At 44.6% G+C, this 14457-nt stretch overlaps 3 non-coding genes across 3 annotated transcripts; 1 reads left to right on the top strand and 2 right to left on the bottom strand.

The window, feature by feature from the left end:
* Window positions 1-361: 361 nt before the first annotated feature.
* Window positions 362-525, top strand: LOC112438855 (U1 spliceosomal RNA). The gene has a single exon (XR_003027171.1). It is a non-coding gene; the product is annotated as a U1 spliceosomal RNA (small nuclear RNA).
* A 2778-nt stretch (window positions 526-3303) lies between these two features.
* TRNAG-UCC (transfer RNA glycine (anticodon UCC)) lies at window positions 3304-3375 on the bottom strand. The gene has a single exon. It is a non-coding gene; the product is annotated as a tRNA-Gly (tRNA).
* Window positions 3376-4675: 1300 nt separating this feature from the next.
* On the bottom strand, window positions 4676-4747 carry TRNAE-CUC (transfer RNA glutamic acid (anticodon CUC)). Its single transcript has one exon. It is a non-coding gene; the product is annotated as a tRNA-Glu (tRNA).
* Between the last annotated feature and the right edge of the window lie 9710 nt (window positions 4748-14457).

The raw sequence follows: 14457 nt of genomic DNA, 5'->3' as shown, positions 1-14457 counted from the left end.
AAGGACAATGGCAGGAGGAAAAGGAGAAAGAGACAGACGTCACTTCCTCCGCCAGCTCCGGCAGCGGGTTGATCGGCTGAGTTGGCGGAGGGTGGGGCGGAAGAGCAGACGGGGACTGGGAAAGGCGCTGTCGGTGACATCACGGATAGGGCGATTTCTATGTAGATGAGGCAGCGCAGGGGCTGGTGCTTCGCCACTAAGGAGTTCCCGTGCCGTGGGAGCGGGTTCAGGACCGCTGGTCGGACCTGAGAGTCCCAGCTGTGTGTCAGGGCTAGGAGGGCTCGCGGGTGCGCGGGGAAGTGACCGTGCGTGTAAAGGGTGAGGCGTGTGAGGCTGTGGCGGGGCGGAGGTGTAGGAACTCATACTTACCTGGCAGGGGAGATACCATGATCACGAAGGTGGTTTCCCCAGGGCGAGGCTTATCCATTGCACTCCGGATGTGCTGACCCCTGCGATTTCCCCAAACGTGGGAAACTCGACTGCATAATTTGTGGTAGTGGGGGACTGCGTCCGCGCTTTCCCCTGATTTCTTTATTTTCTGGTTTAAAAAATAGACTGTACGTTAATTGTTACTGCTTTTCTTTATTGGCTTGTGTTTCTTATGGTTCCCTTAAGTATTACTGTTGCAGTCAGAACCCTGCAAAATAGGAAGTGGCATGTCGCTGTCTTTCTTGCTGGAGAAGTAAGAAGTGTCAGCCTATCACAGGATAAACTAGCGCGAAGACTGCATATCTCTTCTCTTTGAACATAAGGCTGCTTATTGCAGAAACTGATCCACGGTCTCCAGCGTTTGGGTTCTCACGCTCTGGGAAGATTTTCGTGTTTTTCTCTAGCCTCCAGAGTCCCCTTTTACACAGCGTCTGCTTCTAACCGCAGCCCCCTCAGGAGTTTGTAGGATTTCTGTGCTAGCGGGGAATGTGTTCTCACCTCACAGAGCCAGGTACAAACTACGCAGACGGGGGCTGTTCTTTGGGATGAAAGCAGGGCCTTTGGGGCTCTTAGTGTCCCCGTTCGTTTGCAGACATAACACGCTTACTTTGCGGAGTGGAACGGCTCTCCCGGAGCCCAGGTGCCCTAACGCAATTCATCGAGGCCCACAGGTCAGAACCGCAGTCTCACCTGTCTTGGCCGAAATGCGCTGCGATCCTCCCTGAAATATAAGGCGGGAAGTTTTATGAGGAGACGGGTCCAGTTTCCCTACTATCTCCTGCCGTTTACATATCTAGTCTTTCTTCAGACTTTATTTAAGCGATAGCTTCTTGTTTAATGTCTCGCTTCTACATCCTACATCCACTGCCAGGCAACATTCTAGATAGCACCCCGACCCATCCTTCCCACTCCCAAGCAGCCCTTTCCTATTTCTGGCGCCAGTGTCCTCCCACGTCCCTCTTTCTTCAAGACCCCCCTTATCACCTTCATGGACAGAAAATACTTAGCTCTCTCTCAACCTGCGGTTTGTACCTGACACGCGTCAGTACCCTGGCAAATTCCTTAATACCCCTCTCAAATGGCACTGTAAATTCATCTCTTTTTAACTCCCAGAAGTATCTAATTGGTTTTGTCCCCGCACTACATGAATAGTAGTATTTCAGTACAGAAGAAAACCCCAGGCCTAGCGATGGCCGTTCTGGGCAATTTGCCAGCCTCTCCCAGGGTGCGTTTTCTGACCTCACCTACTTCTGATCAACTGAGGTCAGGAATTCGAGACCAGCCTGACCAACATTGCGAAACCCCGTCTGTACTAAAAATACCAAAAAAAAAAAAAAAAAAAAAAAAAAAAAAAAAATGCCCAGCGTGGTGGTGTATGTCAGTAAGGCTGTAATCCCAACTACTCAGGAGGCTGAGGCAGGAGAATCGCTTGAACCCAGGAGGCAGAGATTGCAGTGAGCTGAGATCCTGCCACTGCATGCAATACAGCCTGGGCAACGGAGTGAGGCTCTGTCTCAAAAAAAAAAAAATTTAGCAGGTTAGTAGAAATATAATGCACACGAGAATGGCAACCATGAAGACAATCTGTATTCCAGAATAGTAAGGGAACCTATTCGGAGCCAACTGAAAATATAAAATCCCAGTTTACACCCCAGGGTGTGGTGTCACGTGCCTGTAGTCCCAGCTACTCGGGAGGATTAGTAAGGAGGTTTGCTTGAATTCATGAGGTCAAGGCAGAAGTAACCCTGATCGTGCCACTGCACTCCAGCCTGGGGGACAGTGAGACCTTGTCTCAAAAACAAACAAAAAACCCCACAAAACCAAACAACAACAACAATTTGTCACCTCACTCTAAAATGACAGTGGCAAACATCACTTTGCTATTGGAAAACTGAAAGAGAAACACTCCCTCTTGCTATCAACCTGCCCTCTTGCTCCAACGTGTCTGACCAATGGTTTAAAATGCCCAAAAGCTGATGTACTCAATTTATAGTACACTTACCTGTTCTGCACCAGTATTTATTTTTGTGTGGAGGAGATCACCATGCATGGTCCTATAAATGTCTAATGGCATGGAATGATGAAGGGCAGTGTCTTTAAGATATTTGGAGATATATATATATATATATACACACATATATCTGTAAATATATATAAATATATATAAAAATATATAAATATATAAAAAAATATATAAATATATAAATATATATAAAATATATATATACATAAATATATAAAAAATATATATACATAAATATATAAATATATATAAATATATAAATATATACATATAAATATATATAAATATACATATATAAATATAAATATATATATATACACACACACACACATATATCTGAAGAAACCCAACATTGGGCGAGTTCCCTCTAACTTTTCACTAGGCATGACCACTGCTCTATTTTATTTGGGGAGGGGATGAGAGCCCCGTCTTAATTTCTTGCTTCCGTCACAGGTACAAGAAGCGCTGCGTACTCTCTGTCTGGCATTGTGGGAGCTTGTGCTGACTTCCTCATCTTGACTCATAAATATATCAGAGCCACCTCTGCCGATTCAGAAAAACAAATCCAACCAGCCTCTATTTCAGACACTTCCTTAGACCCCTAGGAGAGTTATTGTTAACTTCCCCAGACCCCTAGGAGAGTTATTGTTTGGACGCCAGCGGCCGAACCCATCAGACGGGCTAGGCGCGCACGTGCAGTTACCAAAATACAGATGTTTGCTGTGGGAGGGACAGACCATACTGGTGCAGACCTAGGACACAAAAGTGGTCAAAACTCTTTTCCTGTGTTCCCTACTTTGCTCGGTTTCCAGGCCTACTCAGTCTAAAAAGCTGAAAAGAATAACCGCTACTGCGTTGGCCGGGAATCGAACCCGGGTCAACTGCTTGGAAGGCAGCTATGCTCACCACTATACCACCAACGCATCTGAAACACGCTTACTTCCTTTAGAGTATCAGAACTAAATAATCAGGTTTGTCTTCCCGTTTATTTCTAGGCTAAGCAATTTAGACTGCAGGAAAAACCTACAAGAGGAAAATTAAAAGGAAGCTCTCTGGAATTTCTCCTATTAAAAATTCTGTAGTAGTATCTTGTTTCACAGCTTTAAGAAAAGTCAATTCTAGTTTCCTGGACATTTATTCCACACATGCGCAAAATTACATATGTACAAGACCGTATATGACAGCATTTTTTTTTTCCAAAGAGCAAAGGGCTAGAAATAACCTAAGTGTCTATAATAGGAAGCTGGCTAAACTAATTATGGAAAATCCATACAACGGAATGCTATGTGCCAGAAGAAAGAATGAGGAAGTTCTTCATGTCTAATCTGTAAGTACTTCCAAAATATACTGTTAAATGGAAAAGGCAAAGTGCAGAAAGTGTGTATAGATTACTTCCATTTGTACAAGGGGGAGAGAATGTTTAAATATATATACGTATGTATATATGCATGTACTTGCATTTGCATAAAACGTCTCTAACATAATGAAGAAACTTAACAGCGGTTACTTCATTAGAGAGAAAATAAATGGTAGGGGTGAAAGTCAGGTTTATCAGTTCTGCCCTTTTGTATATTTGAATCCTAAACCATGTAAATATATTACCTTTTCGAAAATCCAGTAATTAAATTGAAAGAAAATACGTTACTGAAGGATATTTATTTCCACTGCAGTGTTAGAAATACATTGTTAACCTTAAAAATAGCTGGTGTTGGCCGAGCATGGTAGCTCACGCCTATAATCCCGTCCCTTTGGTAAGGCAGAGGCGGGTGGATCACCTGAGGTCAGGAGTTCGAGACCGGCCTCACCAACATGGTGAACCCCGTCTCTACTACAAATACAAAATTAGCCGGGCGTGGTAGCGCAGGCCTGTAATCCCAGCTACTTGGGAGGCTGAGACAGGAGAATCGCTTGAACCCGGGAGGCGGAGGTTGCAGTGAGCCGAGATCGCGCCACTGCACTCCAGCCTGGGGCAACGACAGCGAAACTCCGTCTCAACAACAACAAAAACAGCTGGTGATAAAATAGTATTATTGCATACTTCCACTTTGTTTCAAAACCTAGATATTGAATGGTCTTCGGGTGATAGAATGGTGAGCGATTTCTTTATTTGTGTTTTTCTACATTTTCTGTATTTCAGTTTTCAGTGGGATGGGGAAGATTGACTAGCAGATAACGTTTATTTAAAAGATCCTGAGAGAAAGCAGTAAAAGGAAATATTACTCTTTCCCTGACCGGGAATCGAACCCGGGCCGCGGCGGTGAGAGCGCCGAATCCTAACCACTAGACCACCAGGGAAGCTGCTGAACCTTCCCGGTTGCAGCTATATGATTCTACTAAGTGCTGCGGTTCGTGCCTGTAACTGCTAAACACTGAAGCCAAAGTGGCCAGATTGCTTGAGCTCACTAGTTCGAGACCAGCCTGGGCAAAGTGGCAAACCCGGGCTCTATCAAAAGCACAAAAAAATTCGCCGGGCGTGGTGGCGCTTGCCTGTAGTCCCATCTACCCGAGAGGCCGGATCGCTTGAGCCTGGTAGGCGGAGGTTGCAGCGAGCCTTGATCGTGCCACTGCACTCCAACTTGATGACAGGGCCAGAGCCTTCCTCAAAAAAAAAAAAAAAAAAAAAAAAAAAAAAAAAAAAAAAAAAAAAATTACATGATTCTAACTAAAAGTTTATTTCCACTTATTCTTTTTCATATTATTTTTCACTGCCTAGATTCTGAGATTCTTGCATACTGGGCCTTTCCTATTTTGGGGCTTCTTCCCGGTACTTCTTTCCTGCAGTAGAAAACATTGTGAAAGAATTCTCCAGCCCGGCTCTCAGAGCCTAGGGAGCATCGTGTACACGTGATTACAGTCCCCAAGACCAGAGACCAATGTCCGGAGAGAGGAGGGTGAGACAGAGAGGAAGCTCACCTCCTTGTAGTTGCAGTGATTTCCGGAATTGTGAACATTAGAAAAGTAGAGACCCAGCTACGTCTTTGCCAAAAACAACCAGGAACTTTTCCTTAAGGAACATAAAAGACGTCATGCGAGTAACACTAGGAGATCCTGGGCCCACTGTACCTTTTTTCATGTCGTGTGAATTGTAGGCCAAACTGTTAAAACAAATATTACAGACGAGTGAAAATCACTCAGCCTAGAGGTACTTGGTGCTCAGCAGGATCTGAGCTCAACTCACTAGTGGGAGACTAAGAGAAACTCAGGGCCTTTAACCTTTAAAAATTACGAGGTCCCGGGCGCGGTGGCTAATGCCTGTAATCCCAGCACTTTGCGAGGCCGAGGCGGGTGGATCACGAGGTCAAGAGATCGAGATCATTCTGGCCAACATAGTGAAACCCCGTCTCTACTAAAAATACAAAAAGTAGCCGGCGTGGTGGCGGGCGGCTGTAGTCCCACCTACTCGGGAGGCTGAGGCAGGAGAATCGTTTGAACCCGGGAGGCGGAGGTTGCAGTGAGCGGAGATTGCGCCATTGCACTCCAGCCTGGGCATCAAGAGTGAAACTTTGTCTCAAAAAAAAAAAAAAAAAAAAAAATTATGAGGAAGCCGGGCGCGGTGGCTCAGACGCCTGTAATCCCAGGACTTTGGGAGGCTGAGGCGGGTGGATTACCTGAGGTCAGAAGTTCGAGACCAACCTGGCCAACATGGTGAAATCCTGTCTCTACTAAAAATACAAAATTAGCCAGGCGTGCTGGCGCTTGCCTGTAATCCCAGCTACTCGGGAGGCTAAGGCAGGAGACTCGCTTTAACCCAGGAAACGGAGGTTGCAGTGAGCCGAGATCACGCCATTGCACCCCAGCCTGGGCAACAAGAGCAACACAAAATAAAAATTGCGAGGAAGGAAAAGAGGGAGTGAAGAGAAAGAAAACTGGGGTGCATGCATTAATGTGTTGCAAGCTAACTTTATGAGCGAGAAAAGAAAGCAAATGCGGGCTGGATACAGTGGCTCAAGCTTGTAATCCCAGCACTTTGGGAGGCTGAGGCAGGTGGATTGCTTTGAGCTTAGGAGTTTGAAACCAGTCCGGGCAGCAGGGTGAAATCCTGTCTGTACCAAAAATTACAAAAAAAAAGAAAAAAAAGAAAGAAAGAAATCTTAATGAATTGTGTTTGCCATATTGTACTTTTAGCTTTTCTGTAAGCTTGAAGTTTTAAAAAATAAAAGGTTAAGAAAAAAATGAAACAATCAAAAGCCTCCCGTTCTGGTCTTTTTTGGTCAGATGACCCCAAGTGATGAATTCTGTGCCCATGAGTTCAAGCAGAAATTTTTAAAAGCAACCCCACTCCCCAAACACACTCTTACATCAGAAAATATTTTTGATAATGAATTTAAAAACTGAAAGATTGAATCATCAATGGTGTGTGTATATCAGCAAGGCCTGACAGAAAAAAAAAAAATGGATGGTGAGATACAGAGTTTGGGGGGATTATCATAGTTGTTGTTTTGAGACACGGTCCCACTTTGTTGCCCAGACTGTAGTGCAGTGCTGAGCTCCTACCTCAGCCTCCTGAGTAGCTGGGACTACAGGTTCCGGCCACCACACTCAGCTAATTTTGTGTCTGTGGTAGCGGAGATACTAGGCCTCACCATATTGCCCAGGTTGGTCTTAAACTCTTGGGCTCAAGCCATCCTCCCGCCTCGGCCTCCCAAAGTGCTGGGATTACAGGCATAAGCCACGAAGCCTGGTCTTGTTTTGCTTTCAAAGTATCAATGTTAAAACGTTGTTCAAGAAACGTTGTTTAAATCTTCCACTCATCCAGTCTCCACTTTTCTATGGGTTTAAATGCCATAAAATAGGAAGACGAGTAACTAAACGCTAGACATTTATTTTCACAAAGACAACAAGAATCCTGTTGTCATGTCACCAAGGAGCCTAACAGAGCCCACTTCCTTTTACTCCAGCTGTTTTCACTGGACCAAGGCTGAAAAACAAAAAGCATCTAACCTTCAGAACAACATCTCGGGATCTTACCCAGAATGGGGACAAGGCAGCAGAATTTATTTTTCTATGTTGCAGAGGATATCAGCCTCCTGTTTTGGTCAACAGTACTTTTTCATCAATTATTCTGCCACCTGCTGGTAATTTTTTGTTAAGAAAGGACCGAGGAAGGACAGACAGTATGAGCTATGGGAGCTAGCCACTTGTCTCAACATCAAATTACCAGAAGGAATCTGGTCAAAGCACCAAGACAGGATTACGCCTCCTCTTCTTGCCCGTAATGCATACCTAAAGTGGATGAGGAAGGAGTGTGGCTCATTTGCTTCACTCTGAGTTCTATTTTCCTTTTTTTTTTTTTTTTTTTTTTTGAGACAGAGTCTTGCTCTGTCGCCCAGGCTGGACTGCAGTGGCGTGATCTCAGCTCACTGCAACCTCCACCCCTGGGTTAAAGCGATTCTCCTGCCTCAGCCCCCTGAGTAGCTGGGACTACAGATGCCCATCACCATGCCCAGCTAATTTTTGTATTTTTAGTAGAGACGAGATTTCACCATATTGGCCAGGCTGGTCTTGCACTCCTGACCTCAGGTGATCTGCCAGCCTCAGCCTCCCAAAGTGCTGGGATTACAGGCATGAGCCACCGCACCTGGACTATTTTCCTTTTAAAAAACATTTACAGATCATGTGCCAGACGAGGTATTGAAAATCTAAAAATACACCTAAGCTGGGTGTTGTGGCTCATGCCTGTAATCCCAGCTACTTGGGAGGCTGAGGCACAAGAATCGCTTGAACCCCGGAGGTGGAGGATAGGGTGAGCTGAGATCGTGCCACTGCACTCTAGGCTGGTGATAGTGCGAGACTCTGTCTCCAAACAACAGCAAAACACTTAAAGAGCTGAAAATCTAGTGTAAAACCAAATAAACAAGTGAATAAAAGAGAATGGATCAGGGAGGATTGAGTAGATGTGATCTTCCCTCATCCTCCTCCCTGGACATTATATATAAGACAACCCTAAGAAGACTGAAATGTGGAGAGAAGGAGGTAGACCAGCTAGGAGCCCCAGAAACAAAGGCAGGACACAATGCTGATTTCTGTGGACTTTCCTTTTGCCTCATATACGCCATACTTGGAGCTAAAGAAACCAGCAACCTGGAAATCCCAATAGGAGCAGACTAAAAATTCCCTAACAAAAGCCTGTTCTCTCTAGCCAAAGGATCAGGAATGAGGCAGTCTAGCAAAACAGAAAACTTTTAGACAATAATTGCACTATTCCAGCCAAATGCCACAGAAACAAACTGTGGCTTGTCCTCTCCTATTCTGGCAAAGACTGAATGGGGTGCCTAGACTTCCACCACCAGCAAGTCTATTAGGAATCATCCCTCTCTTTCCTGTTGGGGTGGTAGCAGAAGAAACTTAATAGAGAGTCAGGACTTTCACCCAAACTCAGTGAGTGGTAATGAGGCTACCCCCTAAGGAAAGAATCAGTGAACTGAAAGAACAGTAGAAATTACTCAATCTGGGTCAGGCGCAATGGCTCACGCCTGTAATCCCAGCACTTTGGGAGGCCAAGGTGGGTGGATCACTTGAGGTCAGGCGTTCAAGACCAGCCTGGCCAATGCCTGTAATCCCAACTACTCTGGAGGCAGAGGAGAATCGTTTGAACCTGGGAGGCAGAGGTTGCAGTGAGCCAAGATCGTGCCATTGCACTCCAGCCTGAGTGACAGAGTGAGACTCTATATAAAAAATAAATAGATAAAGCTGGGCATGGTGGCTCAAACCTGTAATCCCAGCATTTTGGGAGGCCAAGGCAGGTGGATCACCTGAGGTCAGAAGTTCAAGACCAGCCTGGCCAAAACGGTGAAACCCCACCTCTACTAAAAATACAAAAAATTAGCTGGGCATGGTGGTGGGTGCCTATAATCCCAGCTACTAGGGAGGCTGAGACAGGAGAATCACTTGAACCTGGGAGGCGGAGGTTGCAGCGAGCCGAGATCACGCCACCGCACTCCAGCCTGGGTGACAGAGTAAGACCTTGTCTCAAAAGTAAATAGATAAGTAAATAAAGCTAATTACAAAAAAAAGAAAGAAAAGAAAAAGAACTACCTTTAGGAAGTTATTGTAAGGGCCTTCAGAAAAGAAAAAAAAACTTTTTTGTTTTTTTTTTTTGAGACGGAGTTTTGCTCTTGTTGCCCAGGCTGGAGTGCAATCTTGACTCACTGCAACCTCCACCTCCCAGGTTCAAGCTATTCTCTTGCCTCAGCCTCCCGAGTAACTGGGATTACAGGCATGCGCCACCACACCTGGCTAGTTTTGTATTATTAGTAGAGACGGGGTTTCTCCTTGTTGGTCAGGCTGGTCTCAAACTCCTGACCTCAGTTGATCTGCCTGCCTCGACCCCCCAAAATGCTGGGATTACAGGCATGAGCCACCACGCCCAGCCAAAAAGAACTATCTTAAATGAGCCTACAATACCTCCAAACAAGTTAATTCAGCCCCTCTCCCCACCTTGCCATGACATTGGACAATACTGAGATCTCTATCCTTTGCTTATCATGGTAGAAAAATTGATCTCAGTAAACACGAAATGTGGGCTTCCAGATGAGATATTTTTAAAAGTTAAAACTAAATTAACAAACAAGATTGGACATGGTGGCTCATATCTATAATTCCAGCACTTTGGGAGGCCAAGGTGGGTGGATAGCTTGAGCCCAGGTGTTCCAGACCAGCCCAGGCAACATGGCAAGACTCCATCTCTACCAAAATATACGAAAATTAGCCCGGCATGTGCCTGTAGTCCCAGCTGACTCAAGAGGCCAAGGTGGAAGGATCACCTCAGCCCTGGAGGTTGAGGTTACAGTGAGACATGGTCATGTCACTGCACTCCAGCCTGGTGATGAAGTGAGACCATTTCTCAAAAAAAAAAAAAAAAATTAGCTGGGTATGGTGTGTGTTCCTAGTAGTTCCCGCTACTGAGCTATGCTTGTGCCACTATACTCCAGTCTGGGCAACAACAAAATAAACAAATAGATAATAAAGAGAATCCTGGGTTTGGAGAGTGGTTCCACCAGATACTAGCTTATGTCCCAGGTCAAGTCACTTAACCAAAATAAGAACTGGTTTAAAAAAAAATAAAAGACTGCTACAGTCCCATTTAACTCTAAAATTCTCTGAGTCTTGCCCTGAATCCTTTATTAGACTATTGTGAGAATCAAACAAGATACTGTGTATCAAAGCACTGAGAGCCAAGACAACACATTTTTATAGTACATACTTTTAGACAGACATGGGCAGGTTCAAGATCTTGCTCTACTTACAAAATCTGTGACCTCAGGCAAATTACTTCACTTCTGAGCCTGACTGAACCAACACCGAGTCACAAGGTTATTGAGAGAATTAAATGAAACAATCTAACCTCAAATACTTTCTAGAACAACATGACAGATGACCTTATAAATATCACTGACATAATTATATAAAAGACTTGGTTCATTATAGGTGCTCAATAAATGGCAATTACTTAAAAAGTCACTTGGAACTCTAACATGCTATACAATTTCTTTTTTTTTTTTTTTTGAGATGGAGTCTCACTTTGTCGCCCAGGCTGGAGTGCAGTGGCGAGATCTCGGCTCACTGCAAGCTCCGCCTCCCAGGTTCACGCCATTCTCCTGCCTCAGCCTCCCAAGTAGCTGGGACTATAGGCGCCCGCCACCACACCCGGCTAATTTTTTGTATTTTTAGTAGAGACGGGGTTTCACCGTGTTAGCCAGGATGGTCTCAATCTCCTGACTTTGTGATTTGCCTGCCTCAGCCTCCCAAAGTGGTGGGATTACAGGCGTGAGTCACCGCACCCAGCCTTTTTTTTTTTTTTTTTTAAAGAGAGATGGGGTCTCACTACAATGCCCGGGGTGATCTTCTTGAATTCCTGGCCTCAAGTGATCTTCCCATTTCAGCCTCCCAAAGTGCTGGGATTACAGGCATGAGCCACCACACGTGGCTTACAATTGTTAATTGATTCTTATTGATCTATGACTTGGGGCAGTCTTCAAACTCTTAATTTGCCTCTAAATTCCTTAGGGAAAAAAATTGAAAGGGAAAAGGGTGCCTATAATCCCAGCACTTTGGGAGGCCGAGGTAGGCGGACTGCTTGAGCAGGAGTTTGAGACCAGCCTGGCCAACATGGTGAAACCCCATCTCTACCAAAAATACAAAAATTACCTAGGCGTGGTGGAGCACATCTGTAGTCCCAGCTACTCGGGAGGCTGAGGTGGGAGAATCACTTGAGCCTGGGATGCGGAGGTTTCAGTGAGCCAAGTGACACTGCATTCCAACCTGGTTGAGAGTGAGACCCTATGTGGAAAAAAAAAGAGAGAGAGAAAGGAAAATGGGTAAGGGTAAAAGGGAAGTTTACAGAGTAGAGGTGAGAGAAGTGATTAAAAGGACCAAGAAGGGGCTTTGTTCTGCATTAAGAACTATGAGTCTTCATGTTCTAAATGTTTGTCAGGCAGAGGTTAAAGAAAAGAGAAATGCAATCAGTGTCTTGTCTCTGACTGGCAACAAAGTGCTGAGGGCACTTCCCTCCCTGAAACTGCTGGCTTTATTCTGTCACCTGCAGTAAAGCAAACAAACAACAATCACCACTTGGTTTCCTGTTGGCACTGGGACTGAAGAGGGTAGAGAAGGGGCAGATAAAGATGATCCAACTTGCAAAACTCTTTGACTGTGCCCTACTTTGCTGTTCCTCCTTGGCCCACCCCTTTTCCCAAACCTCACAAGTGTTTTTATACCCTGATTTTAGGACAAGAGTTTACAAAATTTCTTTCTTCTTAGACCCAAGAACTGGGAAAGGAGAATCGGGGCAGGTTTTTATCAGAATACCAGGTTACAAGGTGAAAGGTCGTAAACAACTGTGTCCAGGAGGACTCCACTTCACAACATGCCTTGGCTACAGGCCTGGTAGGCAGCAGCTGCTGCCAAAGCTAAATAATTTTTTGGCATTTAAAGGAACCCAGGCATAACACAGAGCAACGTAGTCTGTAGTGAGCTCTGCAAATGGGAAGATACAAGGAAACCAGAGCCCAGAAGAGAAACTTAGAACGAGAGAATTGTCATAGGATTTTTTAAAACTCGGCAATTCAGTACTTCAGAGATGTGCCCAAATAAATATCAAATAAATTGAAAGGGAAAAGGGTGCCTATAATCCCAGCACTTTGGGAGGCCGAGGTAGGCGGACTGCTTGAGCAGGAGTTTGAGACCAGCCTGGCCAACATGGTGAAACCCCATCTCTACCAAAAATACAAAAATTACCTAGGCGTGGTGGAGCACATCTGTAGTCCCAGCTACTCGGGAGGCTGAGGTGGGAGAATCACTTGAGCCTGGGATGCGGAGGTTTCAGTGAGCCAAGTGACACTGCATTCCAACCTGGTTGAGAGTTGGATGTCTTAAGATGTCCCATATTACCACCACCCTGATCCATCACTAGCCACCATCTTTCCTATTCCCTCAAAATGTATGTAGTTAAGATTTAACAATATTTAACAATATTGACTATGTAGTTAACAATATTGATTCATATATTTGTCAGCATTTTGATGTTTGATAGTTACACTTTCATACCCATCAAACTAAACGTTCTCCCAGAAGCCACAATTTTGAACTTTTAAAATTACTTCAGTCAGGCCAGGCACGGTGGCTCACGCCTGTAATCCCAGCACTTTGGGAGGCCAAGGCGGGTGGATCACCTGAGGTCAGGAGTTCAAGACCATCTTGGGCAACATGGTGAAACCCCGTCTCTACTAAAAATACAAAAATTAGCTGGGCGTGGTGATGCATGCCTGTAATGCCAGGTACTCAGGAGGCTGAGGCGGAGAATCGCTCTAACCCAGGAGGCAGAGGTTGCAGTGAGCTGGGGTCAGGCCACTGCACTCCAGCCTAGGCAACAGAGCAAGATTCCACCTTAAAAAAAAAATTACTTCAGTCAGAGTTCCACCTCCTCTGCTCCCAGTAACTCAATCAATATTGTTAACCAACTGAAAACACCTCAAGCCTAGCTGGTTAAGTTTCTAGAACAGGGTGCCGCCTCAAACACACCCTAAGGATCAACATGTTCCTGGGGTTTAATGCATGTGTGTGTTTTCCAAGAGACTCATGATGCCTATTCTTGAGCTTGCTTAATATTGGGGTTGAGTTGTAACTCTCGTTAGCCTTAGGGTGTCAATCCAGCTAGGCTGTCTGAGGAAGGAAGAAGGCTCTTTAACAGCAATGAATAGGTTTTTTTTTTTTTTTGCTGATTGGGTAGGGTTTCAATATACTTGAATGCTTCTTAATTACCTCCCCATCTCAATCTTGGGACATTATCTTCCTCTTTCCAGCACAAGGAATTAAATAATAATCTTCTGATACCCCAGCACAGATATAGGAAGGGTCTATGAATCAAATAAAAGGAGGAAGAATCCCTGCACTTTAGCATACACGTTTTTCCTATTACATTTAAGAGTAAGTTCTCAGTACTCAGCTCCTAAAGCATCTCACAGCCAGCAGGGGAAAATCCATCTGACAGCTGGCCAAACGAAACCAACAAAGAATGAAGACAGAGGGTAGGGTCTCTTCTGGCTTGAATTTATAGTGCTCTGTTGACCGATCTTTCTTCTCTTTTCCTTCTTACTGTTTTCTAAATCGTTTAGGGAAAAACCTTTGAAAATATTTTTTAAAATTGTTCCTTCAAACAGGTGTGTGGCCATCTCTCCACTGAAAATTTGGATATAAACAAGAGGACTTTCTCACTTTTAACCAGATTTATGGATGTACATTTGATTTAGTGAGTTGGGAGAGGGGATGGAGACAAGAAAGAGTGAACATAACTGGAAAAAAGTGAAAAGAGTGAAGCATCCTTTTTTTCCTCCTTTTCCTTTTCCTCCAGAAGCAGGTAGGAAGTGGGAGATAATGAGCGCCTGGACACACCTCACTAAAGAGTTAATGAGGTAAATGGGGAACATAGACAAAGTGTTCCCCAACTTTGCAGGTAGAAATTGAAGAGATGACAGGATAAGCAACAGGATGTAAACACGCCCCTCCTA

This window comes from Pan paniscus, chromosome 1 (assembly GCF_029289425.2).
Source record: "Pan paniscus chromosome 1, NHGRI_mPanPan1-v2.0_pri, whole genome shotgun sequence".
Taxonomy (NCBI): Eukaryota; Metazoa; Chordata; class Mammalia; order Primates; family Hominidae; genus Pan; species Pan paniscus.
The sequence above is the reverse complement of the archived record's forward strand: the minus strand, read 5'-3'. Positions and strand labels throughout refer to the sequence as shown.